Here is a 13,401-nt window from a genome sequence, read left to right as displayed (position 1 = left end):
GCATACCTTAGATAGATCAGGAAGCTGGTTAGATTTACAAATTCATAAAACTGGATAACAAGAAAAATCGGGCACCACTCAAAATATTCACATTGCATTCAGATACAGAAAGTACCATCATCTCTTACATTTTTCATGTTTCATGAAACTGAGGCTCTTAATCCCATTTATTAATCCAGCTGTACAACTTCCATATTTTTCTAAGGAGGATAAGCTAACTCTTCAGTCCATACACATCACACACGGCAAACATGTACCACTCACATTCAAGTGTTTGAAGCTGCCCAAGCAGTATCATGCTGTTCCTGGGTGCACTCACATCCTTTTGTGTAGGTCAATGTGAAATCCTGCCTATATGTACTGCATTTAATAGCAGTTTACTCACATGTATCCTCATTTGGACTGAACATATGAATAACCACATGTCTACAACTCTTTCTAACAGCCTGACAATCTGATTTTTTGAGATGTATGCCGATAAAAACACAGCCATCTTAGGTCAAGCAAGTCATGAAAAGACACATAAATCAAATTTTAAAAGGGCAAGTCAACCCAATTTATAAAAACAAGAGGACAGCCACAATTCGATGGTCATTAATTTTCAGTATTTTAATAATTGAGCAAGTAGTACCAGCAGCCACAAAAATTAAGTCCCTGATCTTGGACACTCCTTTGGTACACACAAAGATTACTCAACACTGATATGCAGAAATGAGCTAAACCTGATACTGCACAGTTAATTTAAGTTAAAAAAAAAAGAAACTTCTATAAAAGCTACCAACTAATTTTCTGTTCTCATGCATTGCTTCAAGCAGGAAACCTGATGCATTCAATCATTCTATGCAATTAACTCCAAAGACAGGCAATTTGACTTAGCATTTCTTCAGAAACATTGACATTCCTTGTTTCAGAACACCTAAAAATGTTTCAAAACAATTAATCCTTACTGCACCTGGTTACACAACACATAGTAATTATAAAGATCAAAAAAACTACATCCACAAAAGAAAAACAGGTTCTATTTTTGCTACAGCAAAAGTCTGCGCCATCTACTCCTTTTTTAACAGCTAGATCTACACTTGTAACACTACCAAACTTGCACAGAACATCCCTGTGGATTCACACAATGGTCTGGATTGGAAACAATCTTCAAATCATCTAGTTCCAACACCTGTGCCATCAGCAGTGGTATCTCCACTAGATTAGGCTGCTCAAAACTTTGTCATCTGTGTTATACCACTCAATGTAGAAAGTCACTATCTCAAGCATCTGAGTTGCACATGAAACCTTCCACACACACAAAAAATAAAACCTACAGCCCAGTTATCATTTCAGCAGAGAAGAAATTCTTCATCACCAGAGGTATGTTCCAAAAAAAAAAAAGCACTGATCTCCACCACGATGGCTAGTTTTATACTGTTCAGCTGCACTGGTTCAGAGGAATTTCACTACAAGAACCACTTCTCTTATAAAAATAGCCTTCAGCAAAAGACAAGCATGACTCCATTTAATTTTCTTTCAGTTTGCTCAACTGTTACAGAAAAAAATTCAGCTACTCAGTTGGTTAATGAGGCTGTAATTCTCATCTTGCCTACCAACATCTCAACCATGGATGCAGTCCAAGGCAAGTGCTACTGCTATGTCAAGTTTCACAGTTTAACTATCTGAATGCAAAAGCAACTTCTACAGTCTTCTTCACTTTATGCAGTTCACTCTGTCAGCAGTTTTCCAGTTCCCTTCAGAATGGGTGCTCCGGCCAGATTAGCAATAGCAGTTTTAGGTCAGGACCTCAATTTGGGCTTGTAGCTCAAGGTACAAGCACATAAAAAGTCAAACTCATTAATACACTAATTTCTTCTCTACTGCATGCATGCAATACATGCATAGCCTATTACAAGCAGCATATGGTGTTTTAGACTTATGACTTTAGCTGTCCCTCCTTTGGAAACAGAAAGCAGCTTCTAATTGCTTATTTGGGTAGAAATGAACCACACCAGAATGCTTGATGAGATTTCTACACGTTACTAGAGGTAAAAATAATATCCTTAATTACAATTATAGAAGGTACTAGGATTTTAAGATGTAAATTTAAAAGATTTAAAAGCCCTTCTTAAGTTAACTGTGATATGCAACCCGTAAAGTTTCACCTCTAGTTATGCTTCCTGGATCAAGACTGGATATGAACAGCAGATAAATCCCAAGATCTTGCACTACCCTTTAAACTGGGCTGGGTTGACTAATAGATGCTAACTGATGCTAATAGATCAATAAAAATGGAGGCCACAGCATTACTTTTCCAACATTTCAAGAGGACAAACAAAATGGATGGCACTTAAACAAAGCCTTTACTACAAAAATAAAATGGAAACAAATGAAGTATGTATGCTACCATTACTGCAGTATATTGCTCATTTCAGCGCAATTGCTATGTATGCTCAAAGCAACTTCAGAAATCTAAATATCCCATTAACAATCTTTCCCTCTGCCTAGACAAATGCCACAATAGCTATTCTCTCCTGCATCCATCTTTCTTTCCTCTTTTAAAGAGAAACACACTTTATTAGACCAGAGATCTATGGGACTACCTTCTCCTCCTCACCACTTTGCACCCACTTCTCTCAAGGTCACCAAGCAAGGAGCCTTAATTACTTTTATAGGTAAACAAGTATATTTTCACTCTCTGGTCCCAAGAGCTGTCAAAAACTCTCTTGCCATTCAGCACACCTTTCTCCAAAGATGCTGCTCAAGTCGAGGCACAGCTGTTGCCACATCATGTAAGGCATAAGACCATAACTTCAAGAATTCAGAAAGTAAGTTAATCACAAGTAAGATCTGGGTAAGTTCCCTGCTTCGGTACTGAACCTAAAAATGCCACAAACAAAACTAGAAGTGGCAAGCTTATAACGCCAAGTTTGAACAGGAGGCAGACAAACCCTTGACCGTTCTCTGGTGTTTAGATATTAATTAATAAATGTTGATATCTACCACACCAAGTCTAAACCAGGGAACCATATCTTAAAGGCACTTTATAGTTACATTATTAACAACACACACTACCATGACATCCTTAGCCAATTTTATTTACACTAAGGTACGTTAACATCAAGCTTTCCATAATATGACATAGAAACAGCCTCTTGGACACCAAGGCTGACTCTCCAAATCCCAGTATGTGGGAGAGACAGGTCTAAGCTCAGGACTCTCAAAAGCACATTTTTCCCTATAAAAACCTCACATACATTGCAAACATTCGCATTCATGGTATCTACTACTTATTTCAAAATTAGAGACAATGCTAGCCCAAGAAGCCCATTTCAAATGTTTATATTCCATGATATGTAGGTACAGTCTGAATACCTGCAAAACCACTGAAATCTCTACCTCATCATATTAATGCTAGGTAGAAACAACATGGAGTATCCGAACTGTCTTCTGACCTGACTCCTCTTCTACCTTCCTGCAGGTAATATGGCATAAATTTTCATCAATATAAATAATAAGCAACAATTTTAAAAAACCAAAACAATACAGGAAAGACAATTCCAACCACCCCTTCTAGTACATAATTCTACTTCTGAAAAAATATGTAAAAACAGTACTGAAAAATACAATCAGCAGGGACACTACTGGTAGAAAAGTTCAATTTACATTACCTTTCCCTTTCTGTGGCTGAATCTCCTTCTCTAAGCCCTTATAAGAGGAAGTGACTAAGGCATTTTCCTATAAATACTTAACTTCAATTTCCAAGAAAAACCCCGTTCATCCATTCTGTAAAACAAATCCTACTACCTTCCTTTCTGACATCAAGATCTAAGGCACAGAAGAACATCAGTACTCCAGCGAATGGCAGTTTCATTCCATAAAAATACATAAAGCTTATTCAGCTAAATCTGAGTAAGGACTTAGCTAAACAAACTCATCCGGAGCAGTCTGACAGCAAATGCAGTTAGCATAGACCTACAGAAAGGCTGCTCAACACACCAAGTGATTATTCCAGGACAACCTGAGTACTCTTTCCTACCTCTGTGTAGACTGTCTTACAATGTATTTAAAATTTAAAGCGTTCCCTCTTTTGCTGATACTTAGGCTGTAAGCATTCACAAGACTGCATGTGCACACTTTTTACAGTATGTTATGGCAATTCAGTTACTTTACATTGTACGATGCTTTCTTTCTACCTCTACTCCACACTCACCTGAAGAAGTAAGTAAAGTGTCTTACATCCTTAACACAATCGTAAGTGTTCCACCACCTCAGTATTTTCTAACTTCTGCATAATTTGGGCAGCTACTGTGGGTTAACAAGGATATATCTGGTTTTATGCTAACTGCAGCAAATCAAGCTACTCATTCTTGCAACATCTTACAGCTTCATCTAATCTAAGAATCTCTGCCATTTCTGATTAGCAGCTGGGCTATTTGAGCAATATCACTACTGCACGAGGGAATGAAGAATCGGAATCACCAGTATTTCACGTGAAGTTCAAGACTGCCTAAAATTCTTCTCATTCTGACCCTCAGTTGGCACTCTCACTGCCAGTACATTTAAACACCTAACTCTCATCAAGAAACCATAGCTTTCAAACCCTCATTACACTGGAGCCTACTATGACTACCAAAACAAATTACAACCCCTGCTGCTTAAGTACAGGAGTACCACAAGGCTCAGACAGAACAGAAAACAGTGTGACACTAGTTTAATCTCCATCTGGAAAACTTCAGCTTGCTCCCTATTCACAATTTTTAAATGCAAGAAAGTAAGATCTTTCCATTACAATTTCCCACATTATGTAGTACGTGCTCTTAAAACTCCACGTATTTTGCCAGCCAAATCAAATTTAGGCCGTGAGCTACTTCAAAAACTTAACATGGCATTAGAAGTTTTAAGTAAGTTTCTGAGAAAGCATACTTAAGATTTCTCCCATGAGCTGTTCCTCTTTTGCTTGTTTTTAAACCTGAAAACCTGCAGTCCATACAAAAACACTGACTACTAAAGCCAAGTGTTTTACTGAAGTCATCTTTCCAAGATGTACTTACTGCAGAGCTGTATGTCAGAAGGTCTATATGAAATATATGCTCTTCCAAATACAGTGAAGACCAACAACTAGCAATCATATCTATTACCACAGATTCTGTCAGATTTAGCACTGCATTTAGTTGTTCTGTAAGCATTAGATGCAAGGAGACCCTATAAATAAAAAACAATTCTTACTGAGCAAAAGCAGCTAGCTCAACACTGGCAGTTTGTACGAGCTCCAGTGGGAATCAGTCAAGAAGCCAACTCATGTTATTTAGCCACCAGAGACTGGGTATGACTTTCAGAATCTCAATATGGATTAGGCAACAAAACATCTTGATCTGGCCCACCAGCTGTAGTAGCTAAAACTTAGAAATTGTCTTATGCCAGCTTCTCCAGAACTAATCCTTCTGAGTGCATCAAATTAGGTAGATTTTACACAAGCAAGATCAAAAAATCATGCAGCAGCTTCCTTCAGAAATGGAACTACAGATGTCAAAACCCAAAACACCATCAGTTAATCCTGCTAGATAGTGTAGTGATTTTTCAGTTGATTTGGGGGCTGTCCGAATAAGAAATCTCTGTGCCCTAAAGCAACATTCTCTTACACTTTTCAAATGTTAGCAACAGCTGGTAACACTCACTGTCCCCTACAGACACTAGCATCTATTACAAAATCATTTCAGCAGAAGATGGCTTTAAACCAATATTGAAATGTATATTCATCACAAACTGAGTTTACCCATTAGCTCACAATCGGTTTTATTGCTATGAAGAACATCACTGGCCACAAATATAATCAAAAGCCATTATGTGGTAAGACAAAGAGCTCTACCTATAAAGCAGCATTTCTGCATGACTGTTACTACACAGAAGCCTGTGCTTGCATCCTTGCACTATTTTTAACTGCAAAGTCTATATCTGCAGGGGCACTGACTTATTTTAAGGTGCATGAGAAAGCTGAACTATTGCTTGGGCTTTTAGAACACTAAATCATGTCACCTATTTCCTACCTAGTCCCCAACTAAAGCAAGCTCAGCTTTGTCTCTCAAAAATTCTATCTAAGTATTACAATAACTTTAATAGAATTCAGTTTGGGCCTACACTGTAGTTTGAATATTGTCATCTAGAAACCTGAGACAATCTGCAAGCTCTTTTGGTTTTTTTTTTAACCTATGTCAACTAGCATAGCCTTAAGCGTGCTACTTCACAACTGCTGAAAATGCAGCAAATAAATCTTTCCCTCCCATTTAAAAAAAGCATTTAAAAGGAATCCAGGAAAAAGAATACAAATCATGGTCACATTAATATCGTAAGGCCACAATAAATTTACTTACAGAAATATTACACTAGCATGATTATCCTAATAATAGGAAGATAATTATGTAAATATGAATATATTTAAGACATATCCCCAGCAAGGACTAAAGCAATTAAAAATCTCCATTGCATAAGGAAAAGATAACCACTCCACCAGAATAAAGCCTCATAAAATAAATGTATCTTTTGCTGAAGCAGAAATATCAGACATTTGAAAGGGCCATTAAAAATGTGCTTGGTGAGATCCAAATACATCTGATAAAATTCCTTAGCAGTTTCAAGGTCATTATTATGTGTCTGTAGTTACAAATGCTCAATAATACATCATGGCAAAAACTTCTAATATCTACGTTTCTGCCCAATTAAGCAATATTCTGTTGTACAGAGTGTATATAGGACAGCAAATTTTATATTTGCAAACATAATTTTTGTATGCATAATCGCTATAAACGAGGTTTAAAGTCCACTGCTAGAGCAGTGGACCCCTAATATAACATTTCTGAAAAGTCAGAGAAAACAGATGAAAAAAACCTGAATGTAACTTCAGGACTCAGAATTCATGGAACTGAAAAAGAGAAACTGAAGCTGTAACTAATACCACTGTGCTTCCTCAACCAAATGTCCCCTCATAGTGGAACACATTCCAGGCTCCTTCAGCTTGATTTAAAATTTGCCATTAAAGTAAAGACAAAGTCAAATGGCATGGAGTTTTCTAGCACAAAAAAATCGGGAACCTATTACTTTTCAATAAAATGCACACACCCTGAAAAATTCAGCTGATTAGGTGTTAAAAGCTTTTCCAATATAACTTTTAAGAACACAAGACACGAGTTCTACACAGCTACTATCAACCAAGGCTGTCTTCAAAACTTAAATACGGCAACAACAACTTTTAGTCTCAGAGACGTCAATTAAATAGACTACAATCAAAGACTATTTTATAAACACAATTTTTCCTGTGCATTTTGCGTGATTTCTGGATTTTTTTCAATAACTGTCAATTTTTCAGTCCTAACAAGTAACACCTGAACTTAAACGGACGCTACCGAGGGGATAACAAGGTTAAAGGGATACCGAGCTGCCTGGCTGCTCCAAGAGTTCTCACCATCAGCAGTTGTAAGCAAAACCGACTCCCTCTGCACGCACACACGGCAAGAATGGAATTTTTTTCTTTTCCGGGGCAGGGCAATCTGAAAAGGCAGGCAACAAATACACCGCAATGCTCCGCGCAAAAAAGCAGGGACGACGGGGCGAGGACCCCTCAGCCTCACCAAGCTCGGACGCGCCACGGCGACGCCAACACTTGTCTCCTCAGCACTACGGAACCCCCGAAATAAATCACAGCACTTGAGCCGGGCACCCTACTACCCCCACTCCCGCACCGCCGGCTCCCCTCTCCAGCGCGGGAACTCCCCAGCCCGGCAGGGCCCACTCGCAGGGCGGGACCCTCCGCACCGCCTCCCCGGGGTGTGCAGGGGCGGAAGGCCTGCACCAGGCAGCACCGGGCGCTCCGCCGGGGCCGCCGCACCTTTTCCATCGGAGGAGCGCTGCTGCCGGCCACGCAGCCCCGCCCGCGGGCGCGGCTCGGCTCCCTCCGCGCCCCGCAGGTGCGGCGGGCAGCCACAGCCCCGCGCCTTCCAGCCCCGGCCCTCTGCTCCCCGCGGCTCTGCCGGGCCCGGAGGGCGCGCTCGGAAGGCGGCAAGTGCACTACGGGTGGGACGTGAGCGCTCCGGTTAGGGCAAAGTCATACGACAAAATGGAAAGGAAGGTGCAGCTTGCGGAGAGAATGGGAGCGACGCTCGATTGGTAGGGCCACGCTGGGGAAATAGGCGTCGTGAAAGTCATTCAGAGAGATGCTGCTGATTAAACAAGGAGTTTATTGAACAGTGTTTTGTCCGGAGGACAAGTGTTTAATCGCCTAATTATTACCCCACTAAAAAGGGGGGAGCGGGTGCAAAGGAAACAGTCAGAAAAGCCCAAAGGCTAAAGCAAGAAGTGATTAAACTCCTCTAGTACGAGACCGTGGGAAGGGGATGAAGTAACGGTTCGCAGAAAAAAAAAGAGCCCCTCTTGATCTCACACCACCAGTATCTTTCTTAAGAGTTTGGAACTCAGACCGCAATAAGCCGGCACAGGCAGAAAACCACCGGTCACTTACAGCAGTAGGGGCCGGTGAAGGTCTCCGCGTTGATTTACGTTTACCCTTTGCTGGGGGGTACCCCGGCCATGCGCCGGCGGCCCCCAGCCCAGGCCGCCCCGCCTTCCCGCCGCGCTCCCCGCGCGGGCTACAGCCCCGCTCCGGCTCCAGCTCTCCTCCACTCCTGCTCCGGAGCGAGTCCACTGTCCCGGCGCACCTCCGCCAAGACCTCATGGCTCCCCGTAAGCCCCGTCTCCGTTCCCAGCCCCTGGACCCGCCCTTCTTTAAGCAGCCCGGGACCGGCAGTCTCGCCTACAGGAGCGGCTGGTTTGGCGGAGCGTGGTTACCGCTGCTGCCGTCTGAGGGTAGGAGCGGAGTGGGGGAAAGGTGTCTGCTACCCGAGGGAGCGGCACAGCACCCCGCATCCGCCTCACCTGATAGCCTTCGTGCTCCCGCCACCCCACCGTCCCGCACTCGCCCTGCCGCTAACAGGGAGGATGGGCTCGGTGACGGGCAGATAAAGGCCCCCACAGCCCGCCCCCGTGGGCACCGCCTGAGTGACGCTGCCGGCGGCCACTCAAGAAGCCCCGTGCCCGCGGGGCCGCGCCCCCGGGAATGCGGGCACTTGGCGGAGCCAAGGCCGGGCGGGCCCTAATGCGCGACCACCTTCTGGCGGCGGGGAGAGCGTGGCAGTGGACTCTGCTGATCAGGATGGGGCGGGAGCTTGCCTTCTCCGTCCCTGGTGGGGTCAGAGGTAGGACACCCACAGTGCTTGCTCATCTCCCTAAGGCTCCCCGACTGGCCATCTTTCCTTGTAAAGTGTCGAGTCCGAGAGGCTGCACGCTGCCTCCCCTCCGGAAACGGTTCGGCGGGGCGGACGATCCCCCAGGCCGCCTACCCCAAGGGGCGCAGCGGCAGCGAGCGCTCCGTGACCTGCGATGCGCATTAGCCGCTCCGACAGCGCAGTCCCGTTTCCTGGAGGCGTCCGACAATGAGGGGACCCCTCTTCGCCCCCCGCAAGCACCGTGGCTGCGGTCCTGCGGGCGGCTCGTTCCGCGGGAAGCGCTCCAGAGAGTGCCCATAGGGGTGTCATTGGTAGAGGGGCGAAGGGGGTCCCATCCCCACGGGAGTGCACGGTTTGGTGCGTCCCCCGCCCTCCCAACGATCCAACGACTAGTCAAAACACACCGCCTCACAGCCGGTCCTTGGAAACGACTTGAGGTTTAACTATCCATTTGCTTGGCTCTTATAGATATCACATTAATTATTTTCGGATGGATAGGGTGTAACGTGCTGGCAGCAGCATAAATTAAACAACAATGGCAGTGCCCGGAGTCGGTCTTTGCCGGTAGCACAAGCTGCAGCGCCAACATTTACCATAGCCTCCTCCTCCTCCTGCCCAGACCCTCCCACCGCCGCGGGGACGGAGGGCGAAAGGACGGGAGACGCGCCCGAGGACGGGACGCCCCGTCCGTCCCTTTGCCCGGAGCCCTTCCAGGATCCCTGCCGCAGCTGCCGGATGCAAACTTTTCCCACGCACACGGTGACCGCTGTCCGCGTCCCCCACCGTCCCGGTAGGACCACGGACAGAGATCGGGGCCGCCCCGCCCACGATGCCCGTGCTCCGCCGCGCAGTGCCCCGACGCCCCGAACAAAGGGACGGGTCCCCTCCCGCGGCGGGTTACTCATCCCCTCGAAAGGACACGGGTCTGCCCCGCCCGACGGTAATAGACTTCTCTCCGGGAAAGCTCAGCGGCTCTCCTCACCCCGCCGCCCGCCCTCCGCACCCGCTGACAATACGGCCGACCGCGTCTTTGTGCGCCGTGGCACGCAGTCGCCTCCCAGCCCCGCAGGAAGCCACAAAACGCCGTGCGGCTAATGCAATTAGGCGCGGAGAGCCTTATCCCGGCTAATCTGGAAACGCGAGTTTATCTCCTCAAAGTAATACCGTCTCCCTTCACCCGCGCGATGCGGGTCCGTCCCCTTGGATACTCCCCGCACGGAGACGTATCCGGAGATGGACGGGGCGCGGTCACGCTGCGAACTTTGCGGGTGGGCCAGCCCAGGTAGGGATGCGCACGCCGTCCTGCGTGGGCGCGGTGCGGTCCCCCGGTTTCAGCGGCTGCCCTCCCCACGCTGCGAACACTTCCAGCAACTCGGCTCCGCGGGCACGCTGCCACAGCCACAACTGCCTCACTTAGCGCCGTCGGCACCGACCGCGCCGATACGGAGCGAACGCAGGTGATCAGCACAATTCTACAAGGCATGCATCTCTGGAATGGGTCGCGGATCCGACAGCACATGTACAGTAATGGAAAGAATCAAGCCATAACTTACCTTCCTCTCGTCGGCTTACCAGAAAAAAAAAAAAAAAAAAAAAAAAAAAAAAAAAAAAAGTAACGGTGCAGTTTTTCCCGATAAGGAGTAAGAGGCAGATGGATAGTTCTCTTAAGACAACAGACAAGAGCTAAATTGCTGACGGTTATAAAAAGGAGCAAATAAAAAACAAAACCAAACAAAAAAATCCTTTCCCTCCCCCACCCCCAACAGTCCGACACTAGGAGGGAAAAATAAAAAAATAAAAAGGAAAATTAAAAAAATCAAAACGGGAGAACTCAAAAGGGAGAGAGTGACAGGACGACCCTCCTTTCGCAACCCAATGGAACAAAAAGAGGGGAGGGAGAAATGAAGGAACAAAGAAAAGAAGGATGGAAGGGCGATTTTAAAGACGCTCTCTCTCTCTCTCCCTTCCTCCCTGCTGGTCACTTCCTAGCGGCTCGCCACCCGAGCCAACTGCAGCATCGCGGAGTGAGCGGGGGGTCGCGGGGGGGTAGGGGGGGGACGCCGTGCGGTGCGGTGCCGCGCCGTGCCTCGCAGGGAGGCGGACCGCTCCGCAGATTTATAGCAGCCCCGCCGCCCGGTTCCTGCCCGCCGCCGCCGCGCCGAGGCGCGTGCGTCTGCGTGCCGCGCCCGGCGGCGCGGCCGCGGGGGCGCGGCGGGGGGCGTGTGTCCGTCCAGAGTCGGCCGCGTCCCGTTCCGCGTCCGTCTGTCCGCGTCCGCCCCCCGCGCGGCAGCCGCCCCACGCCTACCCCGGCGCCACGCGCGGCAGCGTACCCGCACCCCGGCGCAACGCAGGCTGCTGGCGGCGCCGCGCGCCCACATTGGCCCGGCCGCCGCCCACTGGCCCCGCCCCCGGCGAGGCGGCGGCCGCCCATTGGCCGCGCGGGCCGTCACTCCGGCAGGGCGCATGGCGCCGCGCTTCAGCGTGCGCTGCGCCGCGCGGGGCCGCCTCGGCGCGCGCGGGCGGGCGGGCCCGGGGGCGGGCGGCCCCGGCGCGGAGCTGCGGCCGCTCCCAGCGCGCCCCGCCAGGCTGCGGGCGCTGCGCCGGCGGAACGGCCGCTGCTGCCCGCCCGGCCAGCCACGTGGGAGCGGGGCGGTGCATCACCACACGGCCGGGGCGGCTGGCTCCGAGCCACCATTCCTTATCAAGAAGCGCTGCCGAGAAAGCAGCTTGCTGGTTTGTTTTTTTTTTTGCCTTTTTTTTTTTTTTTTTTTAATGTGGCTTTGTTTGGCTGTCTTGGTTTTGTTCTTCCTCTTTTTTTTTTTTAATTTTTTTAATGCGTCCACTCCGCCCAGTTCTGTCCGCACGTGTGCCGAGCTTATTATCCGCCAGGGACTGCTCTTGCCATTTTCCCTTCTGGGAGTGGATATATTAATGAGTGTTAAATAATGATATATTAGAAATACTTCTAACAAACATTCTAAGAAGAAGGAAAGGAAACAGCAAGCTTTTAATCATGATGTAGTCAATGCCCGTCTTGCAGAGCAAACATGTTTGCTAAGAAAAGAGGTGTTGTACGGAACAATCCTGCATGGTAGTCTGAAACATGCCTTTTACTCTGGATACTGTTTGACCTTCACTGCACTTGATCATTTATTTTCAGAAGCAGAAGTGCTTCCTAGATGCAGCTTTTCTTCTCTCTTCTGTAACACAACTGTGTGTCATGTATTTCCAATAGCAAAGCACTTAAACCCTGCAGAATGCAAATGCTTATTTAGAATATTCTGGCATTTGCATGTAGCAAAGCACAAAAATAGAGGCACAAATAGAGACATAGCGTTTCAATGAGAGTGTCCCTGCCTGTTTATAAATTATTAATACAATGAATGGTGTATCATCTGTTTCTTATGCTCTCCCTATCCTACCACTGTGACAACAACTGAGAGTTATACGGGGACTGATTTTACATTTTACATAATTAGTGCTATGCTTAATGCAGCCGATGTTTTTCTAGAACACACACACAATCTGATCACTAACAATGTATCACCAACGCTTTAAATCAGCAGCATTCCGAAAAGGTGAGTAAGTCCCTGGTGGAACAAGTACCAAACTACTGGCTCCAAGGACTGAATAAAGAACAGGGTGGGGGTGGCTACTTTCTCAAAGCAGTTTATACAAAATTCCTACGTGAAGTGATGTCTATTCAGACACGGTTAGTGGATGCATGTATAAATTGTGCTTTTGGCAGTGTAAGTATTCAGAAAGGTTTACACTTTTTCAGCTTGTCTGAGGCTCAGACTTAATTATGGCAAATTTTACTCTTTGATGCAGCAGAACAGCTACAGAAAGTCTCCTAATGATACCAAAATTAATCTGCTCAAGTTCTTTTATTCTATAGGGGCATTTATCAACAAGTCATATATTTATATAGCTCTGAAATAAAGTACTAAAACTATTGTTTCTTCTACCAAGTAGAAAATACCTATAAAAACTGTGCACAGTATTTGTCTTCAGAATTACCAGCTTTAGTTGCTTATTACTTTCTTGCTTCATGTGCTTAAGCGAAAAAAAAAAGGTGCTTTTTAGGAGAACATCGTCAATGTATAAAAAAATTAGATGATTTCTTAAGCAATCTGGTGTTAAG

The 13,401-nt window shown here is 46.5% G+C and overlaps 1 protein-coding gene across 8 annotated transcripts in view; it reads right to left on the bottom strand.

The window, feature by feature from the left end:
- ELAVL2 (ELAV like RNA binding protein 2) overlaps positions 1-11,635 on the bottom strand; it is an 88,244-nt gene extending 76,609 nt beyond the window's left edge. For 4 of the 8 annotated variants that reach the window (XM_088155813.1, XM_088155819.1, XM_088155816.1 and 1 more), the window contains exon 1: positions 11,588-11,635. The gene's annotated coding sequence lies outside the window, so the exon portion shown is untranslated. Of the gene's footprint in view, positions 1-8,907; positions 8,927-10,810; positions 10,842-11,587 lie in introns of those variants that run through there. The other 4 variants (XM_088155822.1, XM_088155811.1, XM_088155815.1 and 1 more) reach the window with 4 other exon arrangements.
- Between the last annotated feature and the right edge of the window lie 1,766 nt (positions 11,636-13,401).

Source organism: Sturnus vulgaris, chromosome Z (assembly GCF_052056855.1).
Source record: "Sturnus vulgaris isolate bStuVul1 chromosome Z, bStuVul1.hap1, whole genome shotgun sequence".
Classification (NCBI taxonomy): domain Eukaryota; kingdom Metazoa; phylum Chordata; class Aves; order Passeriformes; family Sturnidae; genus Sturnus; species Sturnus vulgaris.
This window is presented reverse-complemented; position numbering and strand designations above follow the sequence as displayed.